The sequence below is a fragment of the Bombina bombina genome, chromosome 11 (assembly GCF_027579735.1).
Source record: "Bombina bombina isolate aBomBom1 chromosome 11, aBomBom1.pri, whole genome shotgun sequence".
NCBI classification, from domain to species: Eukaryota; Metazoa; Chordata; class Amphibia; order Anura; family Bombinatoridae; genus Bombina; species Bombina bombina.
The window spans coordinates 174,208,867-174,227,970 of NC_069509.1; the positions used below are offsets into that span (position 1 = coordinate 174,208,867).

At 40.7% G+C, this 19,104-nt stretch overlaps 1 protein-coding gene across 1 annotated transcript in view; it reads left to right on the forward strand.

Moving 5' to 3' along the window:
• SNX29 (sorting nexin 29) overlaps nt 1–19,104 on the forward strand; it is a 1,109,599-nt gene that overhangs the window by 990,153 nt on the left and 100,342 nt on the right. The window lies entirely within an intron of this gene.

Here is a 19,104-nt window from a genome sequence, read left to right on the forward strand (position 1 = left end):
CGCACCAAATCCATGTTAAAACAGTTTACTGGGGAGCAATTTATTACAGCAACAGTTCAGTGCCTGATGAAACGGTTCGTCCGAGAAACACTTTGCATCATTGAACTTGATCTCATGCTAGAGATTACACTAACAAGATGAGTTGTTTTTAACTTTGAAATTTTATTTACTTTTTAATAAATTCTTTTTGGAAGTTTTAAACTCTTAGGCCTAGATTTGGAGTTCGGCGGTAGCCGTCAAAACCAGCGTTAGAGGCTCCTAACGCTGGTTTTGGCCGCCCGCTGGTATTTGGAGTCAGTGATTAAAGGGTCTAACGCTCACTTTTCAGCCGCGACTTTTCCATACCGCAGATCCCCCTACGCCATTTGCATAGCCTATCTTTTCAATGGGATCTTTCTAACGCTGGTATTTAGAGTCGTTTCTGAAGTGAGCGTTAGAGCTCTAACGACAAGATTCCAGCCGCCTGAAAATAGCAGGAGTTAAGAGCTTTCTGGCTAACGCCGGTTTATAAAGCTCTTAACTACTGTACCCTAAAGTACACTAACACCCATAAACTACCTATGTACCCCTAAACCGAGCTCCCCCCACATCGCCGCCCCTCGATTAAAATTTTTAACCCCTAATCTGCCGACCGCCACCTACGTTATACTTATGTACCCCTAATTTGCTGCCCCTAACCCCGCCGACCCCTATATTATATTTCTTAACCCCTAACTTGCCCCCCACAACGTCGCCACAAGCTACTTAAAATAATTAACCCCTAATCTTCCGACCGCAAATCGCCGCCACCTACGTTATCCCTATGTACCCCTAATCTGCTACCCCTAACATCGCCGACCCCTATATTATATTTATTAACCCCTAATCTGCCCCCCTCAACGTCGCCGACACCTGCCTACACTTATTAACCCCTAATCTGCCGAGCGGACCTGAGCGCTACTATAATAAAGTTATTAACCCCTAATCCGCCTCACTAACCCTATCATAAATAGTATTAACCCCTAATCTGCCCTCCCTAACATCGCCGACACCTAACTTCAATTATTAACCCCTAATCTGCCGACCGGAGCTCACCGCTATTCTAATAAATGTATTAACCCCTAAAGCTAAGTCTAACCCTAACACTAACACCCCCCTAAGTTAAATATAATTTTTATCTAACGAAATAAATTAACTCTTATTAAATAAATGATTCCTATTTAAAGCTAAATACTTACCTGAAAAATACATCCTAATATAGCTACAATATAAATTATAATTATATTATAGCTATTTTAGGATTAATATTTATTTTACAGGTAACTTTGTAATTATTTTAACCAGGTACAATAGCTATTAAATAGTTAAGAACTATTTAATAGTTACCTAGTTAAAATAATAACAAAATTACCTGTAAAATAAGTCCTAACCTAAGATATAATTAAACCTAACACTACCCTATCAATAAAATAATTAAATAAACTACCTACAATTACCTACAATTAACCTAACACTACACTATCAATAAATTAATTAAATACAATTCCTACAAATAAATACAATTAAATAAACTAGCTAAAGTACAAAAAATAAAAAAGATCTAAGTTACAGAAAATAAAAAAATATTTACAAACATAATAAAAATATTACAACAATTTTAAACTAATTACACCTACTCTAAGCCCCCTAATAAAATAACAAAGCCCCCCAAAATAAAAAATTCCCTACCCTATTCTAAATTAAAAAAAGTTACAAGCTCTTTTACCTTACCAGCCCTGAACAGGGCCCTTTGCGGGGCATGCCCCAAGAATTTCAGCTCTTTTGCCTGTAAAAGAATAAATACAATACCCCCCCCCCCCCAACATTACAACCCACCACCCACATACCCCTAATCTAACCCAAACCCCCCTTAAATAAACCTAACACTAAGCCCCTGAAGATCTTCCTACCTTGTCTTCACCATACCAGGTTCACCGATCCGTCCTGAAGAGCTCCTCCGATGTCCTGATCCAAGCCCAAGCGGGGGCTGAAGAGGTCCATGATCCGGTCAAAGTCTTCATCCAAGCGGGGCAGAAGAGGATCTTCCATCCGATTGAAGTCATCATCCAGGCGGCATCTTCGATCTTCTTCCATCCGGAGCGAAGCGGCAGGATCCTGAAGACATCCAGCGCGGAACATCCATCCGGACCGACGACTGAACGACGAATGACTGTTCCTTTAAGGGACGTCATCCAAGATGGCGTCCCTCGAATTCCGATTGGCTGATAGGATTCTATCAGCCAATCGGAATTAAGGTAGGAATTTTCTGATTGGCTGATGGAATCAGCCAATCAGAATCAAGTTCAATCCGATTGGCTGATCCAATCAGCCAATCAGATTGAGCTCGCATTCTATTGGCTGTTCCGATCAGCCAATAGAATGCGAGCTCAATCTGATTGGCTGATTGGATCGGCCAATCGGATTGAACTAGATTCTGATTGGCTGATTCCATCAGCCAATCAGAAAATTCCTACCTTAATTCCGATTGGCTGATAGAATCCTATCAGCCAATCGGAATTCGAGGGACGCCATCTTGGATGACGTCCCTTAAAGGAACAGTCATTCGTCGTTCAGTCGTCGGTCCGGATGGATGTTCCGCGCTGGATGTCTTCAGGATCCTGCCGCTTCGCTCCGGATGGAAGAAGATCGAAGATGCCGCCTGGATGATGACTTCAATCGGATGGAAGATCCTCTTCTGCCCCGCTTGGATGAAGACTTTGACCGGATCATGGACCTCTTCAGCCCCCGCTTGGGCTTGGATCAGGACATCGGAGGAGCTCTTCAGGACGGATCGGTGAACCTGGTATGGTGAAGACAAGGTAGGAAGATCTTCAGGGGCTTAGTGTTAGGTTTATTTAAGGGGGGTTTGGGTTAGATTAGGGGTATGTGGGTGGTGGGTTGTAATGTTGGGGGGGGGGGTATTGTATTTATTCTTTTACAGGCAAAAGAGCTGAAATTCTTGGGGCATGCCCCGCAAAGGGCCCTGTTCAGGGCTGGTAAGGTAAAAGAGCTTGTAACTTTTTTTAATTTAGAATAGGGTAGGGAATTTTTTATTTTGGGGGGCTTTGTTATTTTATTAGGGGGCTTAGAGTAGGTGTAATTAGTTTAAAATTGTTGTAATATTTTTATTATGTTTGTAAATATTTTTTTATTTTCTGTAACTTAGATCTTTTTTATTTTTTGGACTTTAGCTAGTTTATTTAATTGTATTTATTTGTAGGAATTGTATTTAATTAATTTATTGATAGTGTAGTGTTAGGTTAATTGTAGGTAATTGTAGGTAGTTTATTTAATTAATTTATTGATAGGGTAGTGTTAGGTTTAATTATATCTTAGGTTAGGACTTATTTTACAGGTAATTTTGTTATTATTATAACTAGGTAACTATTAAATAGTTCTTAACTATTTAATAGCTATTGTACCTGGTTAAAATAATTACAAAGTTACCTGTAAAATAAATATTAATCCTAAAATAGCTATAATTATAATTTATATTGTAGCTATATTAGGATGTATTTTACAGGTAAGTATTTAGCTTTAAATAGGAATCATTTATTTAATAAGAGTTAATTTATTTCGTTAGATAAAAATTATATTTAACTTAGGGGGGTGTTAGTGTTAGGGTTAGACTTAGCTTTAGGGGTTAATACATTTATTAGAATAGCGGTGAGCTCCGGTCGGCAGATTAGGGGTTAATAATTGAAGTTAGGTGTCGGCGATGTTAGGGAGGGCAGATTAGGGGTTAATACTATTTATGATAGGGTTAGTGAGGCGGATTAGGGGTTAATAACTTTATTATAGTAGCGCTCAGGTCCGCTCGGCAGATTAGGGGTTAATAAGTGTAGGCAGGTGTCGGCGACGTTGAGGGGGGCAGATTAGGGGTTAATAAATATAATATAGGGGTCGGCGATGTTAGGGCAGCAGATTAGGGGTACATAGGGATAACGTAGGTTGCGGCGGTTTACGGAGCGGCAGATTAGGGGTTTAAAAAAATATGCAGGGGTCAGCGATAGCGGGGGCGGCAGATTAGGGGTTAATAAGTGTAAGGTTAGGGGTGTTTAGACTCGGGGTACATGTTAGAGTGTTAAGTGCAGACGTAGGAAGTGTTTCCCCATAGGAAACAATGGGGCTGCGTTAGGAGCTGAACGCTGCTTTTTTGCAGGTGTTAGGTTTTTTTTCCGCTCAAACAGCCCCATTGTTTCCTATGGGAGAATCGTGCACGAGCACGTTTTTGAGGCCGGCCGCGTCCGTAAGCAACTCTGGTATCGAGAGTTGCATTTGCGGTAAAAATGCTCTACGCTCCTTTTTTGGAGCCTAACGCAGCATTTGATTAAACTCTCGATACCAGAGTTAAATTTATGGTGCGGCCAGAAAAAAGCCCGCGGAGCGTTAGCAGCCCTTTTACCGCCGAACTCCAAATCTAGGCCTTAGTGTTTAGTGTATACTCTACTAGCCTACCCTACCAAGTGGGGGTTTGTTTGCCCTCCTACCATCATATGCTGCAGATCCTGTGTTCCAGTCTCCCTTTGCTTCTGGGGGTTGAGATCATCAGAGCTTTACATTTGATCTGGTGGCCCTACACTGGGGGATCCCATGATTTGCCGGAGTTCAGCTAGCTGGTGTGCTGCTTAAAAACCAGCCGGTTCCTATATGCACAAGAGAGTGCCTTTGTATCATGTGAGTACCCTGTATCTCCAGTTCGTCTATTACCAGCTTGTGAAATTGATCCACACATACGGCGCCTCTTTCCTTCTCGTCTCATCATGTTTGGTGAAGTTAAAGTGCTGCCCTGTTTTCCTTTCAAGTGGAAGATTATTGAGTTCCCGGATCAAGGACTTTCCTCATTTAAACTCTGTTGGGAGTTCTAAGTATTTTACATCTAACCTCTTGTTGTATATCATATTGTATATCATATTGTCGCTTGATTTGTTATTCTAGCTGTTAAGCTCATACAGATTTATTACCTTTATTGTTTTGTAGCGCCTCCTATAGGAGAAAGATATATTTGTGTATAGGCATATGTGTGTACATATATATATATATATATATATATATATATATATATATTGACTCCTAAATTATAGATAAATGTGTAAGGCTTTGTCCTGTTACTGATATATAGTCATTAGCATTTTGACTTTTTTATATATATATTTTTAATTAATTGTAATATGTACCAAATTAAACCTCTATAAGTAAATATCTGTTATTTTATGAGTGTACAAGATATTTTTTCTCTAACCTTATAGCTGGTTGTTTACCATTGCATATAGATATTCGAGATATTTTTATGTTAGAATGAAGTCCAGACTTACTTTAAGAGGCCCCTTGCCAAGGAGGAAAACCCTTTGCATTGATGGAACTAACAAAGATAAATATTCCACCTTGGTAAAATTGACAAAACCCTGCTTATGCATCTCAGGCACCTCAACACCATCTGAGTGCCTCTTCTCTGCTGCAGACAACATAGTTGCAAAAAGAGAGCCAGCCTCAGCCAGTAGAATGTGGACATGTTGACATTTTTGCATTTCAATGCTAAGTTTCTGAAAGAGTGAATAACAGAATGTTATAAACAGTGATTATCTACCTCTTTCTAGTTCTACCTCTTTTAAAACCGTTCATGGTTATTGTTTCGCTTAATTATAATTATTTGTTCTGCTGCTTCAAAATTGGACAAACAGTTGTGTTAATGTAAAGTTTTAGTCTGAAGTTTATATTTTGTAACACTCAGTGTTTCGATTAATCGAAAAAATAATCAGCCGATTAATCGATTATGAAAATAATTATTAGTTGCAGTCCTATGCATGGTTTGACCTGTATAGGTGGGACTTATAGGGAAATATGCACTTATGCTCCTGATCTAGCTAATTATCATCTGCAGGACATAGCTACAGAGGTGTAAGTGGTCTTATCCTACACTGAGCCTGCACCTCTAGGGGATATTCTTGCCCTGCAATTATTATTGGTTTCGCCAGAGGTGGGTGCTGTTAGAGCTGGGGCTTCCTCTGCATTACAGTGTAAGCAAAGTGTATGGATTTACCTTTACAATATGGTGGCAATGTTTCCAAGATGGCCGCTACAATGTGGTTGTAAAGGAAAAGCAACCACCATATTTGTACAGGAAGGCTGCACAAGCGCAAATCTTTTGGTGTCAATTAACCAACGGGGAAGGACAGCTCACAATCACAAATAAGCGGCTACTTTACTCCTATGTGACTCCTGGTTCAGCTTCCGCTGAGTTTAAACACTTAGAAAGGGCACTGTAGAAAGGAGGGGCCCGCCACAGCTTTTTTCTTGGGGCCCATTGTGGTTTAGTTTTGTCCCTGATCCTCTGTATTTGAAACTAGTTTCTATAAGGGACTAACTGTATCACACAGCAAAGACAACTTGTTTAAACCTCCTTGAAAACAATGAGCAATCAGACTATGTTGATTCCTTTTGTATTAGCAGACTCTCAGTATTTTATTTGTACTCGGGTATTCTTTAATTCTAGTTACCAATGGTTCTTGTGAAATGTGTCACTTAGCAACAGCTGTTTGGGATGTCCTTAGATCTCCCTGGGAAAGTGCTGTAAAATCCTTGATCTGGAGATGCTGTTATAGCAAATATTTTCTCTGTAGCGCTGATCTATCACACTGATTAACTCTTGAACTCACTACTTTGTATGTATTACAGCATTTGCTTTTGCTAGGATAATGATTCATATTTTTATTGTGCATTTGGTCTCATGTAATTATTGTACAGAATACTTCAGAGACTTTTTTTTCTACTCGCCTAACAGGCAGTACTGATTATGGGAAAAATTTATAGTAAACTTTGCAATGTACTTTTATTTTCTTCTTAATATGAGGAGAGTCCACGGTTTAATTTCTTACTTGTGGGAAATACAGAACCTGGCCATTAGGAGGCAAAATACCTCCCCCACTTCCCTCATATCGCAGTCATTCTTTGCCTTTCGTCACAGGAGGATGGCAGAGAAGTGTCAGAAGATACAGAGTAGTTCCATATGGAGGGTAGTACCCTTCGGAATAGGAATGGAGTTTTAAATACTCTTGTGGAGGCTGTGTGTCTGTTCCACGGCGGAGATTCCGGTAAAATCGTTTCATTTTATATTCATATGATAATGCAAGAAGACAGGGTCACAGTGTGACTCCTTTTATCTGTATGGAATCAAAGGTTAAAGGGACACTGAACCCAATTTTTTTCTTTTGTGATTCAGATAGAGCATGCAATTTTAAGCAACTTTCTAATTTACTCCTATTATCAAATTTTCTTCATTCTCTTGGTATCTTTATTTGAAATGCAAGAATGTAAGTTTAGATGCCGGCCCATTTTTGGTGAACACACTGTGTTATTCTTGCTGATTGGTGGATAAATTCACCCACCAATAAACAAGTGCTTTCTGAACCACAAAAATAGCTTAGAGGCCTTCTTTTTCAAATAAAGAAAGCAAGAGAACAAAGAAAAATTGATAATGGGAGTAAATTAGAAAGTTGCTTCAATTTGCATGCTCTATCTGAATCATGAAAGAAAAAAATGTGGGTTCAGTGTCCCTTTAATATCTCCGGAAGGGGATTATTGAACAGGTTTTTTTTACATAATTGCTTTAATATGTTTTATGCTGCGACATGTGTGAGATGAGGCTCAGGCAGATGTTGGAACGTTCTGATTTCACTTTCGTTTTGGATAGCTGCGCAGTCTCTTAGATTTGGTGGTCCTGCATGGTGCACCACGTGATCGGGTGTGGCCACTCTGATTTCTGCTTCCTGACTGTGCGGTTTACAGCAGACAAAGCGGTTTCTCTGTGGAGCCTGGGTCATAGGAGGTGGTGAGTGCCCCAGCAATTGGGGGTATAAAGGTGCCATTTATCTTTTTCTATAGTCCATCTTAAAAGCGCAAGCTATGGAGGACTCTGATACGTTAGAGGGTACTCCCTCTTTACCTAAATCTAATACCTGTTTTTTTGTGAGGAGGCTACGGTATACCTGCCTGCTCAGTTATCCTCCACATGCCTTGATAAATTACTTATATCTAAGAAAAGTAAGATGTTTAGTACCACTGAGCCGTCCACCTCTGAGGGGTCTCCGTCCTGTGAGGTGCGTTCCCTGCTGTCATCTCCTATTACACATGCAGCTTCCCATTGCACTGCTAATTCTCCTTCGGGAGGGACCCTCTTACTGCCAGATTTTACTGATCAGGTAAAAATGGCAGTGTCTGCGGCCTTCAATGCTTTACCTCACCCTACTAAGCGCAAGCGAAAGGTCAACTATTGCTATCCTTCCCAGGGGTCATCTACCAACTTGTTGGATTAACTGATACAAGATTATCCGCTGATGAGGACGCCTTTGATACTTCAGAGGATGCTCTTTCTGGGTCGGAATCTGCTACCCTATTGGTGCGACTCTCTATCGGAGATGATCGAGGTGGAAGGTCCCTTTGACGAGATCCAGGAAAGAATTAAGGCCTTGAGGGTAGCTAATTCTTTTATCTGTGATGCAAATATGCAGATTATTCGCCTGAATGCCAAGGCATCAGGTTTTTCTGTTCTAGCCCGTAGGGCACTTTGGCTAAAGTCTTGGATCTGCGGACATGACTTCAAAGTTTAGATTACTTTCTCTTCCATTTAAGGGGAAGATTCTTTTTGGTCCAGGCATGGACTCAATCATATCCACAGTTACTGGGGGCAAGGGTGCCTTTCTACGGCAGGATAAGCAGAATAAACCTAAAGGACAGGGTCCAAATTTTAGTCCCTTTCTTTCGGAAAAATCCCAACGTCAGCAGCCCTCTGCGAAGCCTGAACAGTCCAAGGGAACTTGGAAACAGTCTCAGTCGTGGAATAAATCCAAGCAGAACAAGAAGCCTGCTGAAGCAAAATCGGCATGAAAGGACGGCCCCCGATCCGTCACTGGATCGTGTTGGGGGCAGACTTTCTCTCTTTGTGGAGGCTCGGCTTGGGGACGTGCAAGACCCTTGGGTTCTGGAGGTCATCGCTCAGGGATACAGGATAGGTTTCAAATCTCATCTACCCAGGGGCAGATTCCTCTTATCAAACCTGTCTTCAAGACCAGAAAAACGAGAAGTGGGTGCATGAGGGATCTCTTCTTCCTGGGAGTAATTGTACCGGTACCTCTAGCAGAGAGAGGTCTGGGGTACTACTCAAACCTTTTTGTGGTCCCAAAGAAGGAGGGTACGTTTCGCCCGATTCTGAACCTAAAGTGCTTAAACAAGTTCCTATCGGTCCCATCGATCAAGATGGAGACGATAAGGTCCATTCTGCCCATAGTTCAAGAGGGACAGTTCATGACTACGATAGACTTGAAGGATGCTTACCTTCATGTTCTAATACACAAGGATCACTTCAAGTTCCTAAGATTCGCGTTTCTGGACCAGCACTTCCAGTTTGTTGCACTTCCATTTGGTCTAGCTACTGCCTCAAGAGTCTTTACGAAGGTTCTGGGGGCTCTACTCGCGGTGGCGAGTTCCAGAGGTATAGTAGTAGCGCCATACTTGGACCACATCCTGGTTCAGGCTCCATCCTGTCGGCTGGCAGAGGACCATTCAAGAGCTCTTCTACTTCTTCGATCTCATGGATGGAAGTTAAACTTAGAAAAGAGTTCTCTGGTTCCCAGTACCAGAGTGGAATTTCTGGGAACAATAATAGTTTCCATATCCATGCGGTTATTTCTTACAGACCAGAGACGTTGCAAAATTACTTCCAATTGTCTTGCCCTACAGACCTTAAGGTCCTCTGTGGCCTGGTGTATGGAGGTAATTGGGCTCATGGTGTCCAGCATAGACATCATTCCATTTGCCAGATTCCATCTCAGGCCTCTCCAGCTGTGCATGAGTCAGTGGAATGGTGAGCAATCAGATCTGTCACAACAGATTTCTCTTGACAACCGGTCGAGAGAATCACTCTCTTGGTGGCTCTGTCCAGATCACCTGTCCCAAGGGACATCCTTCTTGAGACTATCCTGGGAGATTGTGACTACAGACGCAAGTCTATCAGGATAGGGCGCTGTTTGGGGTGCCAGGAAGGCACAGGGCCTGTGGACTCAAGAGGAATCTCTCCTTCTGAACAACATTTTGGAGCTTCGATCGATCTTCAATGCTCTGAAGGCCTGGCCTTTTCTGGGTTCGTCCCGGTTTATCAGATTCCAATCGCTGTCAGCGATCCACATTCCGGGTGTGGACAACTGGGAAGCGGATTTCCTCAGCAGACAATCCTTTCATCCGGGGGAATAGTCTCTCCATCCCCAGGTGTTTGCAGAGATTTGCAACAGATGGGGGACGCCGGAGTTAGATCTCATGGCGTCCCGGCTCAATACCAAGCTACCCAGATATGGATAGCGTCCAGGGATCCTCAGGCAGCGCTGATAGATGCATTAGCAGTGCCTTGGAGGTTCAGTCTAGTTTTCATTTTTTCACTGTTACCACTTCTCCCTCGTGTAGTGGCCGCATCAAGCAGGAACAAGCTTCTGCAATTCTAATTGCTCCATCGTGGCCGTGAAGGATGTGGTTTGCAGACCTGGTGGGGATGTCTTCATCTCCTCCATGGAGGTTACCTTGTTGCAGGGATCTGCTGGAACAGGGTCCTTTTGTTCATCAAAATTTAGATTCTCTGAGGCTGACTGCGTGGTGATTGAACACTTATTCCTAGCAAAGAGAGATTTTTCTGAGAGAGTGATTGATACTCTCATTCAAGCTTGAAAGCCGGTCACTCGTCACATCTATCATAAGTTGTGGAGGACCTACTTCTGGTGTGAGGAGCACGGATTCCCCTGGCATAAGGTCAAGGTTTCCAGGATCCTTTCCTTTCTCCAGGATGGTATGGAGAAGGGCTTTTCTGCTAGTTCCCTAAAGGGACAGATTTCGTCTCTATTTTGCTGAGCTTCCTGATGTTCAGTCTTTTGTTCAGGCTCTGTCTAGAATCAGGCCTGTGTTTAGACTAACCGCTCCTCCTTGGAGTTTAAATCTAGTTATGTAAGTTTTGCAGAGGGCTCCATTTGAGCCTATGCATTCGGTTGACATTAAATTACTGTCTTGGAAGGTTCTTTTTCTACTGGCCATCGCTTCGGCGAGCAGAGTCTCTGCGATGGTGGCCTTGCAATGTGAGCCTCCTTACCTAGTTTTTCATGCTGATAAGGCTGTTCTTTGTACTGGGTTGGGTTTTCTTCCTAAGGTCGTTTCTGATCGTAACATCAATCAGGAGATTGTGGTTCCTTCCTTGTGTCCTAATCCTCCTTCAAGGGAACGGTTACTTCATAATTTGCATGTGGTTCGGGCCTTAATTCTATCTTCAAGCTACGAAGGATTTCAGACAGACTTCAGCATTGTTTGTTGTCTATTCGGGGAACGCAAGGGGCAGAATGCTTCTTCCACTTCTCTATCTTTTTGGCTGAGGAGCATGATTCGTTTGGCTTATGAGACAGCGCGACATAAGCCTCCTCAGAGGGTTACGGCTCATTCAACTAGAGCTGTGGCTTCATCTTGGGCCTTCAAGAACGAGTCCTCTATGGAGCAGATTTGTAGGGCGGCTACCTGGTCCTCCTTACATACCTTTTCAACATTTTACAAGTTTGACGTTTTTGCTTCGGCTGAAGCAGCTTTTGGGAGAAAGGTTTTGCAGGCTGTAGTGCCCTCAAAATAGGGTCCGCCTCTCTTTTACCCTCCCGTTTTCATTCAGTGTTCTCTAGAGCTTGGGTATATGTTTCCCACAAGTAAGGAATGAAGCTGTGGACTCTCTTCATATTAAGAAGGAAAACATAAATGAATGGCAACCACATCATTTTCTTTCCTTCTGTATGAGGAGAGTCCATGGCCCCCATCTGTTTTTCTCCGTTGGGCAGACCTAAATTTTTGTTTATTCTTCTGGCACCATTTATACCCTGATATTTATCCTACTGTTCCTTGTCACCTTGGCAGAATGACTGGGATATGAGGGAGGTAAGTAAGCCTTTGGCTGGGGTGTCTTTGCCTCCTCCTGGTGGCCAGCTTCTGTATTTCCCACAAGTAAGGAATGAAGCCGTGGACTCTCCTCATACAGAAGGAAAGGAAATTATCTGGTAAGCATAATTTATGTTTTTCTATGGTTTCTCACCCTTCAATATAACTCTGTAAGTAAATTGTGAATTTTCTTTCCACTGCCCCCCATAGGAGCTTGAGTGCATACTGCAGTATTCTGAACAATGGCACTGCAATATGCTGCACAGTGATTGCTTGATCACTACAGGAATTTAGTTATGTCGGTTTCTAATTGGCCACAGTGAAGGAAATAAAATACGTATACTCAAAAACTCTTAATGATGTGTCCTTGAACTGCGAAACAATGCAAATGAACTGCAAACAATGCAGTTTTCCATGCTTGTTTCTTGTATGAAGATATTTTGGATAGCAGTGTTAAAGGGATATAAAAATACAAAAAGAAAATGTTCTAATATGCATTTTATTATTGTACTATTTCTTGTATATAACTACTCTCTGCAAATAGATTAAACACATAGATTAAATCAGCTTTAGAGCAACAGTGCACTCACTAGTGGGAGCTAGCTAACCCTATCTTGTGAGCCAATGAAACGAGACAAATGTGTGTAGACACCAATCATGAGCTAGGTTTTGCTGCTGTTGAGGACGTGCACATATTATTTTCAACAAAGGATTCCAAGAGAACAAAGTAAATTTGATAATAAATAGAATTTAAGTGTCATAAAATTGCAGACTATATCTGTATTTTTAAAGTGTAATCCTCACCTTAATGCCCCTTTAAATGCTGGTTATATAGTATGCAGATATAAAAAATGACTTCAATATGCCTTTAAATTTTGAATAACTGTAAAAGGTAAGATTGTATTTGTACTTTCTCGATCGAGGTGATATTTCTCATCTCTCCTGCGAGTGTTTTTTTAGTATCTAACTGTACTTCCAATGAATGTGCACTTTGTAAAATATCTGTTGTGTGACAATGTAGCCGGTAATTCCTACAGCCATTTATTCCATTTTGTCTGAGGCTATTTTTTCTCTTATGGCTTTTTCAATATTTGTTCTTTCAAACATCAGTACTTGGTAAATTTAGCACCGTTACATGCCCTGTATTGATGTTTGTAAAAAACAAAGGTGCATAGACATAAATTTCTGTCCTTTCCGTGACAGCTTCTGCATCACAGTTACTCCAATAATGGTCTTGTAAGAAAATCAGGACGTAGACTTTTTCTCTAGAGCAGGGGCGCCCAAATTTTTTTGTGTTGGGATCTACTTTTCAAATGACCAGCTCAACAAGATCTACCCACTAAAAATGGGCCGTCTGCTAAGCTTACATTCCTGCTTTTTCAAATAAAGATACCAAGAGAATGAAAAAAAATGATAATAGGAGTAAATTAGAAAGTTGTTTAAAATTGCATGTTCTATATATGAATCGTAAAAAAACAAAAATGTGTGTTTCATATCCCTTTAAAGGGACACTGAACCCAATTTTTTTCTTTTGTGATTCAGATAGAGCATGACATTTTAAGCAACTTTCTAATTTACTCCTATTATCAAATTTTCTTTATTCTCTTAGTATCTTTATTTGAAATGCAAGAATGTAAGTTTAGATGCCGGCCCATTTTTGGTGAACATCCTGGGCTGTCCTTGCTGATTGGTGGATACATTTATCCACCAATAAAAAAGTGCTGTCCAGAGTACTCAACCAAAAAAAAGCTTAGATGCCTTCTTTTTCAAATAAATATAGCAAGAGAACGAAGACAATTTAATAATAGGAGTAAATTAGAAAGCTGCTTAAAATTGCATGCTCTATCTGAATCACAAAAGAAAAAAATTGGGTTCAGTGTCCCTTTACGGTTGCATGATTTAACAACACATGGATGTGCAAAAGCATAAAGATACAACAGATTAATCCTGACGACAAAAGTAGCACTGACTTTAATTCCGGTTAACAGGAGCAACCCCTTGTGCCATGTTGCAAAACACTGCATTCACTGTGGTAGATAAAGCGGTATCCCTAGCAACCATACTCTACTCACGCCCCAGTGTTGAGATCGTGCAACTTGACCACATCATTTTGATCACATCAGTCGCGATCCATCGGCAGCGCCTTCGGGATCTACTGGTAGATCCCGATCTACTTATTGGGCACCCCTTCTCTAGAGCAACTTGCCTCATTTTCTGAGAATATCCTGTACATCAGAATTGTCCAACCTAGCCTTGGTGGGCCAAATACATTTATGTTTGGGTCCGAACTTTGAATACAGATTTACTTAAAATGACACTGTATTCAAAAATATCTGTAAATAAGAAGAGATTCGAAACGTTTACTTATTTTTACTTATTTTTTTTATTTTTTGCATGACAAATTTAAATTTAAATTGAAACTAGTACAATTAAAGGCATATGAAACGCAAAATTTTTCTTTTGTGATTTAATTTAAAAAAAGTTTCCAATTTACTTCTTTTATCAAATTTACTTTATTCCCATGATATTCTGTGTTGAAGAGATACCTAGGTAGGTATCTGGAGCACAACATGGCAGGAAATAGCGCTGCCATATAGTGCTCTTGCAAATGGATAACATTCTTGCAAGTCTGCTGCCATAAAGTGCTCCAGATATTGGGCCGGCTCCTAAACTTACGTCCCTGCTTTTTAGCATAAAATACCACTGAATAATGCCTGTGATGAGTATAAGGCTATCCTACGCACTGAATAATGCCTGTGATGAGCATAAGGCTATCCTATGCACTGAATAATGCCTGTGATGAGTATAAGGCTATCCTACGCACTGAATAATGCCTGTGATGAGTATAAGGCTATCCTATGCACTGAATAATGCCTGTGATGAGTATAAGGCTATCCTACGCACTGAATAATGCCTGTGATGAGTATAAGGCTATCCTACGCACTGAATAATGCCTGTGATGAGTATAAGGCTATCCTATGCACTGAATAATGCCTGTGATGAGTATAAGGCTATCCTACGCACTGAATAATGCCTGTGATGAGTATAAGGCTATCCTATGCACTGAATAATGCCTGTGATGAGTATAAGGCTATCCTACGCACTGAATAATGCCTGTGATGAGTATAAGGCTATCCTATGCACTGAATAATGCCTGTGATGAGCATAAGGCTATCCTACGTACTGATTAATGCCTGTGATGAGCATAAGGCTATCCTACGTACTGATTAGTGCCTGTGATGAGCATAAGGCTATCCTATGTACTAATTACTGCCCGGGATAACCATAAGGCTATCCTATGTACTAATTACTGCCTGTGATAAGCATAAGGTTATCCTACAAACTAGATATGTTTATACATTTAGGAAATATTGGGCAGACTTGTTGGACTATGGTTCTTATCCACCATCAAAATCTATCTATCTATGATAATTTTGTTGTATAATTTTCCCTATGGGCTTTGCAACCAGGCATATCTGAGGCACTGAAAGCTGTGCAGCTGGCTGCGAGAGTTGGTGAGCACCAGGGCTGTGCATTGTGCAGGGTCACAGTATGTGTACCCAGTCTAATTTGAGAGTGCAGTCCATTTCAGTGTTATATATTTTTAAAATGTGTTTGGTAGGTCAGCAAGTCAAAGAAAAAAAATGTTTCTCTTTACTTGAAAACATTAGACACGTACACACTATTTTGTTACTAATATTTATAAACAGGTTGTGCTCTGTTGAAATCTTAGAAACTGTGTCAGAATTTTGCAACTAGTAACAGACCAGGAAACTCAGAGTACAGCTAAATGATCTGGTTTGGACATAGTTACACATTACTTACTGTCTAGTAATCAAACAAAAAAGCTACTTAGTGTCATAGATTCTGGATGCCGTAGTCTGGCTGTTGCTTTATATAACGGCTATGGCTATACCTCCCAATACAGAGGAATGTTCTTCTGTGGACAAGGAGGTTCAGAGCAGAATCTTGGGAAAACTTGGTGAGTCTGTGTGAACCATTGATAGAGTTGTTTAAAACAAGATGTAACTGGGCAGAGTTTGGACTTTTGGAATGGGGTTGGAAAGTTCTGTTGCCAGCTCATGTATATGGTTGGGTGAGGTTTGGTAATTTGGTTTGGTTGTATATGGTTGGGTGGGGTTTGGTTGTATATGGTTGGGTGGAGTTTGGAAAATTAATGGATATGGTAAAGTTGGACTTATCCCCTTAGTGACCGGACCATTTTTCAATTTTCTTACCGTTAAGGACCAGGGCTATTTTTTAATTTCTGCGGTGTTTGTGTTTAGCTGTAATTTATTTCTTACTCATTTACTATACCCACACATATTATATACCGCTGTTCTCGCCATTAAATGGACTTTCTAAAGATACCTTTATTTTCATCATATCATATAATTTACTATAAAATAAATTGATAAAATATGATGAAAAAATAAAAAAAAACACTTTTTCTAACTTTGACCCCGAAAATCTGTTACACATCTACAACCACCAAAAAACACCCATGCTAAATAGTTTCTAAATTTTGTCCTGAGTTTAGAAATACTCAATGTTTACATGTTCTTTGCTTTTTGCAAGTTATAGGGCAATAAGTACAAGTAGCACTTTGCTATTTCCGAACCATTCCCCCCCCCCCCAAATTAGCGATAGTTACGTTGTAACACTGATATCTGTCAAGAATCCCTGAATAACCCTTCACATGTATATATATTTTTTAAGTAGACAACCCAAATTATTAATCTAGGCCCATTTTGGTATATTTCATGCCAGTGCCACCATTTCACCGCCAAATGCGATCAATTAAAAAAGATTGTTAACTTTTTCACAAACTTTAGGTTTCTCACTCAAATTATTTACAAACAGCTTGTGCAATTATAGAACAAATGGTTGTAAATGCTTCTCTGGGATCCCCTTTGTTCAGAAATAGGAGACATATATGGCTTTGGCATTACGTTTTTGGTAATTAGAAGGCCATTAAATGCCGCTGCACACCACACTTATATTATACCCAGCAGTGAAGGGGTTAATTAGGTAGTTTATAGAGAGCTTGTAGGGTTATTTTTAACTTTAGTGTAGTAGACAACCCAAAGTATTGATCTAGGCCCATTTTGGTATGTTTTATGCCACCATTTCACCGCCAAATGTGATCAAATAAAAAAATCGTTAACTTTTTCACAAACTTTAGGTTCCTCACTGAAATTATTTACAAACAGCTTGTGCAATTATGGCACAAATGTTTGTAAATGCTTCTCTGGGATCCCCTTTGTTCAGAAATAGCAGACATATATGGCTTTGGCATTGCTTTTTTGTAATTAGAAGGCCGCTAAATTCTGCTGCGCACCACACTTGTATTATGCCCAGCAGTGAAGGGGTTATTAAGGGAGCTTGTAGGGTTAATTTTAGCTTTAGTGTAGAGATCAGCCACCCCCTGACCCCTCTCAGACCCCTCTCAAACAGCTCTCTCACCTCCCCCAACCCACAATTGTTACTGCCATCTTAAGTACTGGCAGTAAGTCTGCCAGTACTAAAATAAAAGCCTTTTTTCTTTTAGCTTTTTTAAAAAATATAAATAGTTTCTGCAGTGTAGGTTCTCCCCTAACCCCCCAACCTCCAAGATCCCCCCAAACAGCTCTCTTAAGCTCCCCCCTCTTCCGATTTATGGCCCTCTTAGGTACTGGCAGCTGTCTGCCAGTACCCAGTTTCTAATCAAATTTGCTAATTTTTTATTTTATTTTTTATAACCCCATTTTTTTCGTAGTGTAGCTTCCCCCCTCAATATCCTACCCCTCTCCCCCTCCCAGATCCCTTTCCCAACAATTATTCCCCCTTCCCTCTCCCTCCTTCCTTTAGAGATTGTGTGCACACTGCACTGAATAGGGGTCGTGCGCGCACCCGACCCCCCTCGTGCATTCCCGCCTACCTCGACGCACTCCTGGAACAGCGGCTGGAACTACTCAAGTTATGGGCTGCCCACCCGCCTCCCTGCTATGGCTCCCACCCACCAACGATTGGCACCATCACTGGCCAATGCAGAGAGGGCCTCAGAGTGGCTCCCTCTGCATCTGTGGGTAAAAAAAGGATATTGCAGGATGCCTCAATATCGAGGCATGACTGCAATACCCTGAAAGTGTCTGAAAGCGATCAGGATCGCTTTCAGTGCTTAAAACCCCAGAGGACGTGTCAGGCACATCGCAGGTCATTAACTGACACTTTTTGTAGAACATGCCTGGCATGTCCTTGGTCGTTAAGGGGTTAAAGGAGCATGGAACCCAAAAATTTTGATTCATGATTCAGATAGAACATACAGTTTTAACAAACTTTTTCATTTACTTCTATAATTACATTTGCTTCATTCTCTTGGAATCCTTTTTTGAAGGAGCAGCTTTGCAGTACTGGAGCTATCTGAACACATCGGGTAAGCCAATAGCAAGAGGCATATATGTGCAGCCACCAATCAACAGCTAGCTTTCATTAGTGCATTGCTGCTCCTGAGCCCACCAAGGTATGCTCTTCAGCAAAGGATACCAAAAGAACAAAGCTAATTATATAATATAAATAAATTGCAAAATTGCATGCTCTATTTCGAATCATGTAAGTTTAATTTTATCTTTACTGTCCCTTTAAACACTGTATTGAACATAGTGGAGAGAGACAAAAGAATTTAGCTCCCACGCTGTGACAAACGCGCAGAATACAGTCTGGAGCTCTGTATGACACCCAGAATATTATGTGAAAAAAGTTACTCAATCCTACCTCCATCTTCTCTAAAGACAGCAACAAGGTAAATATTTGTAGTATTAATATATAATCATTGCCAGTTGTAAAACCAAATGGGTGACCTCTGCCTTATTTTGTATGTCGGTCAGACCACATGAAAGTTTAAAAATAGGATATGTGAACATTTGAATGATGTTCACATCTACAGAAAGAATTTGGCTGTAGTGAGGCATTTTCTTCTCACCAATATGCCAGTATAAGCTGCTAACCAAAAGGGAAATTTTACGATCTATAAGCTACTAGCAAAACTTGTATCTGACTCGAATCAAGAATGGGACATTTCCTATTTTGTAATGAGTAATGGATTTTTGTGATATAAGGTTTGATATTATATTGCAGTTGATGGGGAACTGTGTAGACCTC